Source organism: Filicampus tigris, chromosome 9 (genome assembly GCF_054856515.1).
Source record: "Filicampus tigris isolate MCC_2025a chromosome 9, RoL_Ftig_1.0, whole genome shotgun sequence".
NCBI lineage: Eukaryota > Metazoa > Chordata > Actinopteri > Syngnathiformes > Syngnathidae > Filicampus > Filicampus tigris.
Genome location: NC_141225.1, coordinates 412501 through 428232, shown reverse-complemented (window position 1 = coordinate 428232; position 15732 = coordinate 412501). Strand labels below are relative to the sequence as shown.

The 15732-nt window shown below is 44.4% G+C and overlaps 1 pseudogene; it reads left to right on the top strand.

Annotated features, from left to right (window-relative positions):
- The first annotated feature begins 650 nt into the window (after positions 1-650).
- LOC147141600 (uncharacterized) lies at positions 651-3532 on the top strand (annotated as a pseudogene).
- The last annotated feature ends 12200 nt before the right edge of the window (positions 3533-15732 follow it).

Here is a 15732-nt window from a genome sequence, read left to right as displayed (position 1 = left end):
TGGATCCAGTCAAGCTCGTGTAAATATAAGGTCTTTTTAGGGACTCGGGTGACGGAGATCCAAGAGCTCGTGGGAACCAGCTGTTGGTGCTACGTAGGAACCGCTGTCGACCCAGCTGACGTGATCACCAGAGGTGCAACTCTTGAGCAATTGGCCCGTCCCAACTTCTACCACCAAGGACCAGATTTCCTCCGCGAGCCAGAAACCAAGTGGCCTCCTCCCCCAAACCTGGATACCGCAGATGTGGAAGCAGACCTAAAGAAGTCCATCTTCTGCGGACTCACAGGACTCCAAGACATTCAGACCAATGGTCCAAAGGCTGAAGACTGCCATACATTAGAGGACCTCCAGGAACGGACCTTCCGCCATAGGAACCCCGACCTGGGAGACACCACCCCCCTCAGCGCGGACGATTATGCCGCAGATGAGATTATGTTGCTCCAGAGGTTGCAGCGGCAGGCTTTCGCAGTCCAGATTTCATGTCTCGAACGGAAGGTAGAGCTACCTCGAGACAGTAAACTGAGACTACTCGCCCCCGAGCTGGACAATACGAGGCCGCCTTCGACGGGCTCAGGGCCTCACAGAGGACAACAAACACCCCATTCTACTCCCCTCGAAACATCCAGTGACCAACCTGGTGATCTGCCACCATGACACCAAGCTGTGTCACCCTGGTGCAGAGCGGCTCTTCGCTGAGCTCAGGAGGAGGTTTTGGATTCTTCGCGGACGGGAAACTGTGCGACGATACCAACGGTCATGTATAGTCTGCCAGAAGCTAAGAGCTCAGCCCATCATGCCGCGAGTGGCTGACCTTACACGCTGCCGCCTGCGCCTCCAAGAAGCGCCCTTCCACAATACAAGTATGGACTGCTTCGGTCCAATCACCATCAGGTCAGAAGTTGGGAGAGGAACTGTTAAAAGATGGGGAATCATATTTAAGTGCCTCATCATGTGAGCTGTCCATCTCGAGCTGTTGGCCAAAATGACAGCAGACAGCTTCCTCCAGTCGTTCCGCCGATTCACGGAAAGGAGAGGGCGACCACATACCCTCTGGTCTGATCACGGGACAAATTTCCGTGGAGGAGAAGCTGAGCTCAACAGGAGCTGCAACCAGATGAGTGAGGAGTTGAAGAAAGAGCTGGCCAGTCAGCAGATCAGTTTCTCCTGCAACCCTCCAAATGCACCCCACTTTGATGTGGCCTGGGAGAGAGAGGTCAGGTCCATGAAGTCTGCCCTCAGTGCCGCGCTTGGAGCTCAGGTCCCCAAAGCAGAAGTCTTCAACGTGCTGGTGGAAATTGAAGCAATACTGAACTCCAAGCCACTGGGGTACGTCAGCAGCAATGTGGCCGATCTCGAGCCAATAACACTGAACAGCCTTCTGATGGGGTGGCGAGACTCCCTCTCACTCTCTCTACACCCCAGTTGAGTTTAGTACGAGTAATTAAGTAGTTAAGGCATCCGCCAAACCCCTAAAGTGAAATTCCTCTAAGGTCCGGCACAGAAAGTATCTAATCCAAGCAGTCTATGTAACCATACAATGTATCTGTATGTACAGTATTTATGTATATGCTGCAGCTACGTATGATATAAGCTAAATATTAGCTGGAAATGTGCATTTGTGTGTTGAACTTGTTGGTTAAATGTTTCAATTAGACGTACTTAGACGATTCTGACTTTGGGTCATGAGCCGCATCTCATCAGTTCTATGGCTAGGCTTCGGCTGAATGAGCCGGTCAGGCCGGGCAGGATCACAGACCCCGTGAAGGGCGACTGCTGCCACCGCGGTGTCCTGTGGCCGCCGCAACTGCAGAGATCTGTGGGAAGGGCCCGCCCAGAAACGCCACCGCCGCCGCTGCCCATGCTTGCCAGCTAGGACGAAGCGAGCCGAAGAGCTGAGCGCAAGTGGGGGCGAGCTCACGTGCTATTGCTCCACAGCTTCGGCAGCAGGAGTCCGAGGCTGCGCGCCATGCGCACATACATTTTTTTTTTTTTTAATCGGTCGTACTTCGTTAGTAGCTCTTCCGCGCGGTTAACTAGGAATCGAAACTTAGCACAGATATATATATATATATATATATATACACATATATATATATATATACACATATATATATATATATATATATATATATATATATATATATATATATATATATATATATATATATATACACACACACACACACACACACAGTATGCTGATGGTGTGGTGGTACACATGCCTGAGTTGTGTGCGGGCAGCGTGGGATCGATTCCCGCTCAGTGACGGTGTCTGTGTGTGTGCCCTGCAACTGGCTGCCGACCAGTTCAGGGAGTAGTCCGCCTTTCGGCCATTGTCAGCTGGGATAGGCTCTAGCACCTCCCCGCGACCCTGTACAAGATAAGCGGTTTAGAAGATGACACATGACACATGTATGCAATGTTGCTTACGAAATCCATGCAGTTCATCCATGTTTCAGAAAATTTAACTTTATTAAATGAACACATTTTGAACTCTTACCCCAAAAAAAAGCGTTGAAGGTCTCTTTCAAATTAATTAAAAAGTTGAACTTAAATTACCCATTTAGCAAACAAAAAGGCCTGAAATTATGAATGTTATGTGACTTTGCTGAGTGCTGCGTTTGACTGACTGGGAGTATTTGCTGCCAACACGCTGGTTATATAGAGAAAAGGCGGACGTTAGTGAGGACACCCTGCGGATGTTAAAGGGAGAAGGGTGGATGTGACAGAGGAAAGGCACGCTTAAGTTTAAAGGCACGCCCCCAGTAGGTGTATAGTGCCGGTATATGCATTCATTGTGCATAACAACATTGAAAATGGCACCCACGAAGAGACACGCCTACGAAGCACAGTTCAAACTGCAAGCTATCATCTACGCGTAGGAACATGGAAATCGAGCAGCCGCGATCAACGAATCCATGGTTTATAAGTGGAGGAAGCAGGAAAACGAGCTTCGCCAAATCAAGAGGACGAAGCTGAGTTTCCGCGGAATCAAAGCAAGGTGGCCCGAATTGGAAGACCAACTCGAGCAATGGATTCATGAACAAAGAACAGCTGGGAGAAGTCTTTATGAAACAGCGCCATCTATCCATCCGGGTAAGGACCACCGTGGCGCAGCAACTTCCAGCGGATTACAAGGAAAAGATGGCCATCTTCCGCTCCTACTGTAGTAAAAAGATTGCCGACAAATGCATCAAGGCTAACCAAATCACCAACATGGCCGCTCACTTTCTACATCCCAGTGAACCACACTGTGGAGAAGTGGACCAGCATGGTCGCGATAAGCAAAACAGGGCACGAGAAGTCGGCTTTTACTGTTGTGCTTGGTTGCCATGGTAATGAACAGAAACTGACACCTATGGTGGTTTTTAAGCGGAAGACGCTGACTAAAGATGTTTCCAGCTGGAGTCATCATTAAGGCCAATCAAAAAGGCTGGATGGATGAGGAGAAAATGAGAGAGTGGCTGACTGAGGTGTACACAAAGAGACCAGATTGTTTTTTCCACACGTCACCGTCACTGTTAATCTGTGACTCTATGCGCGCCCATTTTACAGCCGCTGTGAAAACCCAAGTGAAGCAAATGTTTCCGATTATTCCCGAAGGCTGAACATTGAAACTCCAACCACTGGACATCGGTGTAAATAGAGCGTTCAAAGTTAAGTTGCAAGCGGCGTGGGTGTGATGGATGACGGACAGCGAACACAGCTTCACAAAGACTGGGAGGGAGCGCCGGATAAATTACGACACAATTTGTGAATGGATTGTGGATGCTTGGGCTAAAGTGTCATCTTGCAATGATGTGCGAGCTTTCTCAAAAGCCTGCATCGTTTCCGAGGAGCCGCACGGCAGCGAGACTGACTTGGACAATGACGAAAGCAAACCTGGTGTGTTTAATGGAGAGCTTAACCAGCTGTTCGTTTCGGATACCGAAGATGAGGACTTTGATGGATTTGTGGATGACAGTTAATCACTGACAATTACGTGAGTACATTGTTAAATGTTTCAATAAAAAACAACCAAACTCCGTTTTGCTCCCGCTGCCTTTTTAAAAAACATACGTTAGCATGCTTGCTAGCATATGTTTAGCTTATGCATGCTACCGTGTGTTTTAAGATATCGTATGTTTTACCATGCCCGTGCCCAATAACACGGTGCACCTTATGTTAAATACAGAAATAGCACCCGTAACTGAGACTGCACCTTTTAATACGGTGGTGCGCCTTTTGGTCGCAAAAATACGGTATTTGCAAAATAACTGCCTGAATATGTATTTGACTCTGGTCCGCAGGCAGCCAGCTGTGACCCGCAAGGTTCAGAGATGGTCTGGAGAGGCCGAGGAGGCCTTAAAGGACTGCTTCAGCACAACTGTGTGGGAAGTATTCAGCGATGCTCACAGGGAAGACATTAGTAGTCTAATGGACACTGTTACAGACTATATAAATTTCTGCATGGAGAACACCATACCCACCAGGACAGTAAGGTGTTTCTCCAACAACAAACGCTGGATCACACCAGACATAAAAGCTCTCCTGAAGGAGAAGAGGAGGGCTTTTGCGTCAGGCAACATAGAGGAGCGGAAGACTGTGCAGCGCCAGCTGAGGAGGAGGATCAGAGAGGGGAAAAAGTCCTACAGGAAGAGGATGGAGGAGTAGCTGCTGCAGAATAATGCCAGGGGAATCTGGAGGGGCCTGAAGACCATCTCAGGCCACGGACAACCCAAGAATCGGACTGGGGGGGACCTGCAGCGGGCAAATGAGCTGAACCTCTTTTTCAATAGGTTCGATCAGATGCCTGCCCCCACTCAGTCTCTCCTGCTGCAGTCTCCACCTACTCCTCCTGCTGGGTGTGTCACCGCCCCCCCCCCCCCCCTTTTCTCCACAGTCTCCAGCTCCCAGCTACACCAGATAGCCACCACTCCCTCCTGCCCAGCCTTGGCCTTCACAACGTCTCAGGTGAAGAACCAGCTGAAAATGAAGGCGAGGAAGGCAGCGGGTCCAGATGGCATCAGCCCCCAGCTCCTCAAATCCTGCGCGGACCAGCTGTGTGGAATTGTCCAGCACATGTTCAACCTGAGCCTGAAGCTGGGCAGGGTCCCCCAGCTATGGAAAACATCCTGCCTGGTCCCGGTGCCAAAGACCCCCCACCCGAAGGAGCTCAACAGCTTCAGACCAGTGGTGCTGACGTCTCACCTGATGAAGACCCTGGAAAGACTGGTCCTTGTCCACCTGCGCCCCCTGGTGAGCTCCTCAATGGACCCACTCCAGTTTGCATACCAGCCTGGCATCAGTGTGGATGATGCCATCATCTACCTCCTCCACACTTCACTCTCCCACCTGGAGAAGGCGGGGAGCACTGTGAGGATCATGTTCTTTGATTTCGCCAGTGCTTTCAACACCATCCAGCCCACCCTATAGGGAGACAAGCTGAAGGGGCGGGGGTGGCCCACCACCTCACCACATGGATCCAGGACTACCTCACAAACCGGCCACAGTATGTGAGGACACAGGACTCTGTGTCTGACGTGCTCATCTGTAGCACGGGGGCCCCACAGGGAACTGTCTTGGCTCCCTTCCTGTTCACCCTCTACACCTCGGACTTCAACTACAACACCCCTACCTGTCACCTGCAGAAGTTCTCTGACGACTCTGCGATTGTCGGCCTCATCACAGGTGGAGATGATCGGGAGTACAGAGAACTTACTCAGGGTTTTGTGGACTGGTGCCAGCAGAACCGCCTCCTGATCAATGCGGGGAAATCCAAAGAAATGGTGGTGGATTTCGGTAGGCGCCAGCACTCCTCACCTGCACCAGTGAATATCCGGGGAACAGATGTTGAGAGAGTCTCAACTTACAAGTACCTGGGTGTTCATCTGAACAATAAACTGGACTGGAGCGACCATACAGACGCCCTCTATAGGAAGAGTCAGAGCAGACTCTTCCTACTCAGGAGACTGAGGTCTTTTGGGGTTCAGGGGACACTCCTCAGGGACTTTTATGACTCGGTGGTTGCATCTGTCATCTTCCAGGGAGTGGTCACCTGGGACAAGAAGCGGCTGGACAAACTGGTCAGGGCTGCTCCCTGGACTCTGTGGACTCGGTGGGGGACAGGAGGATGTTGGCCAAGCTGTCATCAATGCTGGACAACCCGGACCACCCCCTCCCGGGCACCCTAACAGCACTCCACAACTCCTTCAATGACGGACTGTTACACCCCTGCTGTGCAAAGGAGAGATTCCGCCGTTCCTTTTTGCCTGCTGCTATCAGACTCTTTGACAAGAACATTGTGTAGTCTCTACAAACTGGCGGACATTAGTGCAATTGTGCAGTCCTGCACCTGAGCTCATATCGGACCACCCCCTCCCGGGCACCCTAACAGCACTCCACAACTCCTTCAATGACGGACTGTTACACCCCTGCTGTGCAAAGGAGAGATTCCGCCGTTCCTTTTTGCCTGCTGCTATCAGACTCTTTGACAAGAACATTGTGTAGTCTCTACAAACTGGCGGAAATTAGTGCAATTGTGCAGTCCTGCACCTGAGCTCATATCGTGCAATACCCAACATTGCCCACCACTGTAATACCGTGCAATACTCAACATTGCCCACTACTGTTGGTCTAGTTTTATTTTTATCCAATGCTGTTCCTTACATTTCACTACAGCACTGTCACTTACTTAGAGTATTTTTCCTCTGTACTATGTACAGGCTAAAATGCTTTTTATGTAGATGTATGTTGGTGTGTATATACAGGTGTATATACACATGTTACTGCGTATATTTACATAGGTTTGATCCTGAATGTTTGCCGTTAATTTTATACATTAATGGCTATATTATGCCGCCGTCCCTGTGTGACCTATATCTTTGCTGCTGTAACACTGGAAATTTCCCCACTGTGGGATCAATAAAGTCCTTCTTATCTTATCTTATCTTATTTGACCTTTTTAATGGGACTTTTGCTCCTTAACCTTTGCGCACGTTCACATCTGCAAATCAGGGCCGGGAAGTCATTTTCACCTTTATGCAGGACTATAAGCTGCCATTTTTTAAAGTAAAAAACATTTTTTGTGTTAGCATTCATATTACATTATTACAAATTTGATCGCTGTCCCTCGTAACCTGCATACAGAAGAAGAGACGGTACACGTCACCACGACGTTGTGTTTACGGATGTAACCGTGGTGCAGCGTGTTGGGACATTTCGACAGTGGAGTGATTCCATCAGAGGTATAAATACGGTATTTAGGGAAATGATGAGGCAAGGCTTTTTCAATCTAATTTCATGGAGATGTCACTAAAGATGACATCATCTCATAACCGCGCGTAAAAAATGAGACGATCGAGCCGTGGCTGAATTAGTATTATCCACATAAATGTCAACTTTATGCTTCATGTTTCAATGTGGGATTCAATTAAAATCAAATATAAAGTCAATACTGTTACTCAAAAACAACTGCAGAGTCGATCTCCCCACTGTCAGCACTGACCCCTACGCCTGCATGGAGCGCATTTTGGGCTCCTGACGTCAATGTCGGATGTATACGACCTGGAGGTTCAGACTGCGGTCGCATTGCAAAAAAAAATCCCATAGGTATCCAATCTAGGACCACATATGTAAGTTTGACAAAAACTTTTAAGAAGACATGATGCACGTTTTTGGGACAAATAACATGCACTTCAATGGACACTTATAATTTATTTTCCAAAGCCACACAGAGCTGCAACATCAGGATGAAAGAGCCGCATGCGGCTCCAGAGCCGCGGGTTGCCGACCCCTGAGCTATCTTCTACTCCTGAGAGAAAGCTCACATTTGCTGGGATTTGCAACCTTATTACCAGGGGTGAGCATTCCATCGGACCCATCTATCAGTCTGTCATTGATGGACACCTGACGTTAGATGATAGACGAGATGATAGACGAGAAACAAACAAAACAGGCTAAGCATGGACGGAAGTGAGTTTTCGTACGTCAGTGTAATCATCACTCTCCAGGTCAAGTAACAGTGGACCTCACAGTCCGTCGGACGCTCGTTTTGCTGGCCATTGACAGAAACACCTGTCTCGTGTGGTTGTTCATGAGGACCTCAGAGAGGACTGTATTGACTCCATACATGTGAGAGTGAGTGCTCCTGTTTTCAATAGGATCTCTGCGGGGACTGTGATTGGCTAAGGAGGCAAAACCAGAAGACATCACTTTACTTTGCTATAATAACGCAAACCTACCAGAGATGGGCATTCCGTTCCAGGGACGGAATGGTCTGTCGGTGCGGGTGAGGGAGAACGGAGGACGAGAACATTTTTAAAAAGGACGGCCTAAGTAACGATGGAAGTGGGTTTTCATCCATCCCTGTAATCGTCCCTAACCGGGTCAAGTACCCACAGACGTGTTGTGTTCTTTTAAAAAGAAAGATAATTGTTCTCTTCTGAGCTACCACGGCGCCGTCTTTATTAACTGCCTGCAACAATACTGTAGAGTCCTTGTTTTTTCTTTTTAATATGCATTCCCTGCAGTAACATTGTACTCACAAGCATAGTCTACCCTCGAGTGGTTCAACACATGTAATAAGATTACACCACAGGACGCCTATTTCACTGACTACTGACAGAAACTCGCCCAAGGAGTGACTTCACTTTGCATCAAGCGGACAAGAGGAGGAGCACTCGTCCTCTGTCAAAAACTTTACACATTGCCAGTCAGTCTGGTGAACAACGGTGGTTCTGTTGGAAACTAAAGGCTTGGTTGACACTTAAACAGTTGTAAACAATTCAACCCACTCAAGATACTCCCAGTAAGTGCATGTGAAGAGGAAATTAGCAAACTAATGAGGTGTAAATACTGTTTATGAATTACGAAACCTCTGCTGTTAGCCTCTCTCCTATGGCGTCATGTACGGATGCATTATTATTATTTTTTGGTGGGGCGGGCGGACGGACTGGTGAAATGTAAGGATGGAAGTGCTGTAAAAGGACAAAGACAGACGAGGATGGAGGACGATGATTTTATGAATAAGGATGAAGGGACGATGACAGAATGGTGCCCAGGTCATGGAGGGAAGACGCACCAGCCAAATAGGCGAGTGCCCATCTCTGAAACCTACAATCTTTGTTTGAGTCTAATATTTTATGTATGTGTATTTATTTGCATACAAACATTTATGGTTGTTGTCTTCTGTTAAAGCTCCATGAAATTATTCATATTCAAGACTGTCAAGAGGACTCATGCTAGGCAAGTCATCGGCGTCACTAGAGGTGTAGCCATCGTTAAGGAGACGGTAGGGCTGTTGTTGTACAATGCAAAATGTTGGTTCAGAAAAATACATTGGTTAATGTCAGGCTCGGACTATTATCAAATTTCAGAAATTTGAGGGGCTTGAGTGAATCGTTACATCCCTAGTCAGCAGCACACCATCTCCACTATATGAAACGTGGGATGGTGGACCAGAAATTCGTTTTCGATGGCCTTACCAAACTCCTCTCACGCCCGACTTTTTGCCTCGGCGACCGCCAAAGCTTCATTCTAATTGTCCAGCCGGTACCCATCAGCTTCTCCCAGAGTCCCTGAGGCAAATGGCAGAAAACTTTTCCATCACTGGAATCGTCACTGACAGGGTCAATACTGACAAATCATTGACGGACTCCTGTTTCACTTCAGAATGATGGAACACTCGCCGTGAGTATCACATGTGTTCACTGGCGTGACTACACCGGGGTTGCTTCGAGTGGAGCGGAGATGTCCTCCGAGAGATAAAAAAAATAAAGTTTGAACATCATCGTCAATCTGGAGACCTGTGGCTCTTCTGGATGCTAAATCTCGGTTCCCATTCGCTTAGCTTTGCTCCTTACTTGTGTTGAAATATATTGGTAAAAGTAAGCTAAAAGCATCATTTTTTCCCATAATGCCATGGAGTATTGACAAAAAAATGCAGTTTTTAGCATTTGGGGCCTGTACAGCGTGGTTAGAATAATGATGATGGGCTGGCGGGTCGGCTGCTGGCGAATGACGAATTACAGACCGGTTAAATTTACTGATGTGCCACCCCCGCTGTTACACTCGTTAACTGTTTTGTCCTGACTGTTTTAAAATAGCGGTGACGAAACCAATTTATTGATGACAAAAGCGCGTTTAAAATAACAATGGCAGAGTGATTGACTAATGATGACAGTTTTGGTTCATCTTGAAATAATGACGGACTGACAATGACTGCTGGGTGGGTTGGCTGTTGGTGAATGACTAACTGGCAAAAATTACTGACACTCCCATCTTTGCGAACCTGGGCAGTTGATTGTTAAATGCCCGGCGCTACAGTGCAAGGAACAAACTCAGCCCACAAAAAAAAAACAACGAGTGTGGGTTTTATTCAGCCTGCTCTGCTCTATCACCTGTCAGTACAGGTGAGCTTCCTGAGAGTAAGGTTTAGTGCCAATTCATTCTCAGGGGCTCAGTCTCGCTGACGGAGGTAGAAAAGGATCAGGTTCCAATTACAATTCATTTTGTGCGACACTAGAACAACACAGTCCTTCATTTTAAATAATGATCTGCCATTTTCTGCAGATACTTTTTGCGGTTCAAATTTGCCCTTATTTGGGATGTTAAAATGAGCTTGTTTAGAGCACTGCTGCACATTGTTTTTGCGGGCCCCTCTCGTCGCTGGTAGGGATGCAACGATATGCAAACATTACGATACGATATTATCATGATATGAACCTCAATGTATGATAATTACCACGGTATTGTGGGTGATATAAAAAAATCTCACGATATAAAAGACTTATAATATTGTAAAAAAAAAAAAAGCACAACATTGTGGTTTTTGGACAGAATAACAGCAGTAACAAAGAAATAGTCTTGGCCAGTTCTTAGTCTAGTGTTTCTGTTGGCCCATTGCCGAAAAGTATCATGTTCTATGTAGTCCACAATGCTGTGTTCGACTGAACCCGACAAAAAGTAAGGTTTTTTGACAGAGATATGCTGCTTTTGATATCTTGACAAAACGGCGACAACATTGTGGCAATTTTAATATTGCAATATCACAATATCGCTGTTATCGGTACACCACTAGTCACTAGATGGGTAAAAATTGGAACATTCTTGTTTACCGGTGCGTGGTATTGCGCTCGTTCTCGGGACCTCGTGTAAAAAGTGAAACTCATGTAAAAGGTGAACCTTTTGTTAAAAACGGTGATGAATATATGTCTCAAAACTTGCTGTTTACTAACACATACCTATCTATGCTTATTAATAGGATTGATTTAATTCGTACACAGCAGATGGGCTCGTCTCTGACAAACTGTCTTTCATTCGCTGGCAGCACAAGTGCTGACTTCCCCTCTGACTACAGCATTGATAATGGTGTATTAATGTATACATACTCCCCTTCGTCTGGTGATTTCGGTTGGATCTCGTTTCATCAATTTGTTGGGCCACAAAAATTTCACCCGCAAGTCCTCAGCCTTGCACATGACAGTTTCGCTGGAAAGCAAGTTCCTTATAACAAACAATTGTATAAGTTTTTCTTAAGGAAAGTGGTGTTATGGCCCTAGCAATATTTTCTAATTTGGACAATGTTGATGTGATCTCAGTAGACTATGGTGGCTGGCGGTGATTGTCTGGGGAGGCAGAAGTAGTGAAAGGAGCCTCCGATTGGCCAAGACCCAACTGCTGCATATTCAAAGAGCCTCCATTGGGTGACAGGAGAGCGTGCCTCTGACAACAGCAGAACATGTTTGCTCTTGGCCTCCAAACAAGTGAATTACGTACTAACCTTACTAACCTTAGTTCGTAGTTGTAGTTATTTGTTATATTAGTTGCTTTTTGGGTAGTTCCTTAGCTTGCGTGTCAGCTGTTGCTACCTTTTGTTTTTGACCAGATTTGTAACCCTTGTTTTTGCTCATTGTAAATATATTTATTGTAAATACCAGAGCTGGACATTACCTAACTATCACAAAGTTTCACAAAACTATCCCTGCATATTTAGCCGACCCACGTGGTCCCTGTCCGCCCCTCATCGGCGACAGCCAATCGGCGTCGAGAACTTAATGTATATGTCAAGCACAAGCAGACATGCCGCCAAACAGAGAAAAAAACATAAAATCAAAACAAAAGGCACCACACACATGCACAGGTCAGTGAAATATAAATAAATATGGGGCACATGTCATTGCGTCTGTGAAATAAAAACAAAGTTACACTGTTTTTTATTTTTTTCATTTGGCTGTGTGTTATGTGTGCGGCACCTGCGTGTGACATGGCACCGGTTAAGTCCGTTCTCAATGCCGTTTGGCTCACTCGGACCGACTGGGACCATGTGGGTCGGCTCAATATGCAGACGGGAATTTTGTGATGGTTAGGTGATGCCCAGCTATGGTAAATATCGTTTTGCGTTTGGCTAGTTTTGTTATTGTAATAAACTGTAAAGCTCCGACGTTTGTGTTTGTTGACACCTTGGGGACAGAGAGCAGTACATTCCCCTAAACATGTGTGTAACAGCCCCTCTCACTCCTCTTTCAAAACATCTGCCTTTTCTCTGAAGAATATGTATCCATTTTTGTCTCAAAAGAGTGAGCGTTCTCTTTGAGGTGCTGGTAGACAGCTGAGTCTTGACCTGAGGTGTTAGCCCATCTGGGTTGTACCATACGCCTGTTCAGTTGTTGTTTGGTTTCCCCAATATATGTACACTATCTGTGCATTTCTCACTGCAATTCACTGCATACACCAGATTGCTTTTTTGAGTATGGTGCATCCAGTTTTTGAGGGCGTACCAGTCTTTGTCTCATGGTGTTACCAGGTTTGAAGTATACCGGAATGTCGCGTTGGTTGAAAATTCTTCCGAGCTTCTCAGCAGGACCTAATACATTTGCTCTCCTAAGGCATACCTTAGGTGATTTTGACCGTATTTTGAAGAGAGAATCCTGTATTACATGACAATATAGTTTACAGTATACTTTAGTGGTGTAAACCCAATATTGCCCAAAATATTTATTTTAAATGATTGATGATTTATTAACATGAATTTTATCCAGCAGCTAAAAGCAAATTTTTGCCTGCACTAAATGATCAATTTCTAAGCTTTACATGATTAATTATAACAATGCCATGTTACAAAGGTGCACATCCATACATAATTCTTTTAAACTGGACTCATAGTTGACGCAGATTTGGTTTTAGAAAGCTGTAAAATCCAAAAGTAGAATCCAAACACTGAAGTTCAAGACCAGGTTTGGATCAGATCAGCTAAACTGGGTGGCAGGTTTTGACACGACATGACAATGTGAAGCTGGAAAAGGATACTCTTTCACATTGCGAGTGGGAGACTAACACATTAGAAACATGGTTTTCCACAATAACTGTATTGCAAATGTAAACAAAGCGGACAAACATATCATTCAACAACAATATGCTTGCTGCTCAGAATTAACCAGGTACCAACATCATAAAAAAGCAAAACAATTATATCAAACAGAATGATCTAAATACACAGATATATTTCTATTCTATATATATGCAGGTTGAAAAATATAGTACTATAAATAACAGTAAGAGAAAAGCACTACAACAAATACTATTCAGTGTCCTGGAACTGTGGGTGCATTTAATAAAGCAGATATAAATAGACAACAACATAAATTTAAAATTTGATGTGCTCACTCACAGATGGAAATTAGTCAAACGGCATAATGTGCATAGCATTAATGACAAAAACATGGCTGCAATACCATATAGCACAAAAATGAATATGTTGATGTCAACAAAGTGACAAGGAAGGCATTCACATTTATAAACTACAGTGTATTATTGTAAAATAGTTATGTATCAAGACAGGGTTGGGCAGACACATTTTCACAATTTATATATATATATATATATATATATATATATATATATATATATATATATATATATATATATATATATGAAGCTTTTAAATTGTAGAAAAAGCTACATACAAACAATAAATTACATCACTGACACAAACACTACACAAAGTGCAAGTAAAATAATTCTGAAACCTTTCGGATACTACAAATAGAAGGAGTGGCCGATTATAGAAATTAAAGATTTTTTTCCTTTACATAAGTTTAACTCAAAGACACATCCTTTTTCAAACAGAACCACAAGACAATTAACTCATTTAGCTTTGTGCATGTCGGGTAATAATAAAAAAAGAAAAAGAAAAATATATTCAACCGTTTCCCAAGCAACGCCATTAATACCAACACATGAACATACACTCGCGCGCACACCCCGCCACGCACACACACGCACACACACACACATGACTGTCTTAATAAAAAATGTTACACTGTAATGTAAAATTATAGTACTTTATATTTTACCTATGTGTGTGTGTGCATGCGCGCGTGTGCATGAATGAGTGTGTACTATACATATAAATATTTGCATATATTTTAAAAAATGTAAAAAAACAAACTGGAAAAAATACAGTTAGTAAACATTTGGAAGGTTATTTACAAAGCTACATTCTATATACTGTGAGAAGCTATAAAATTGCAGATGACTTGACAATGTTGGTGCTGCCTGTGAAAGCAAAAGATGATATGATCCCAATGTAGTAACAGCATAAGTGAAATGAAGAAGGCAAGTATCATCTGATCCTATGTCCTTTTAACAATGCTGAGTGACTGAATTAGAATTAGAAGGCATCTTCTGCAACTTAAACACTTTTGCGGTATCCTGTGCTTATGAAAGAAAATCCCACAATAATCACTGAAATCATTTGAAAGAAACGGAAGTAAGAATAAAAAAATAACGGAAGTAAGAATAAAAAAAACGACTAATTTTAATTAACTTTAATTATAAATGCAAATCAGGCAGTTTCATGCTTCAACAGTAGATGCTAGGTACAGAGCTCTTTTCTTTTTACATGACAGGCAAAATTACTTGTACCAAGGGCTGGGTGATGAATTAATATCAATACGTATCGCAATAGACGTGATTGATGTCAATAGAAAATGCCTTTGATCAGGGGCGTAAATGGGATTTTGGAACTGAGGGGATGGGGGACTATATTAGGCCTGCACGATATGTCGTTTGAACATCGCGATTGCGATGTGCGCATGTCATATCGTAGGCCGTGCGTCATTTTAACTTTTTTTTTTCGTAGAAAACGCAAACTTTTGTTTTGCTTCATAAAAGCAGAAAGCTACTCCGTGCTCTTACACAGCTTGTCTCGCTCACCCCCCTCCCTCCTGCCAATCAGTCACCGGCCCCTCCCCCTCCCACTCACACAGCTGCCGCTGTCTGCTCTGAGACGACATGGAGGAGGAGAAAACAAAAGAAAGTTAACATCCGAAATATGAAAGTATTCTGGCTATAAAAAGGACGATTCAGAGCAAAAAAAAAATATCCTTTGCCAACAGTGTCTCACCGCTGTTGCTGCAATCGCCATCACAAGCCCCTGTATGACCAGTTCAAACTAAGAATTGGGACCCGAGTTGAAACTTCATCTACTCAAAAAACCATTCCAGACTTTGCCAGCAGAACTCCTTATGATAAGAAGTCCATACAGCACAGAACAATAACGGATGCAATATGTTTTACAGACCATTTTAGTTTTTGTGAACAACTCAGGGGACTAATGCACCTACGCTTTTATTTTATTCTAATTTGTTTACTAATTTGCTGCAGTTTCACAAAGTGTTTTTTTTTTATCTTAATGTTCTACTTTTGTAAACAACTCAGGCACTATTATACCTGCTTTTTAATTTTTTAATA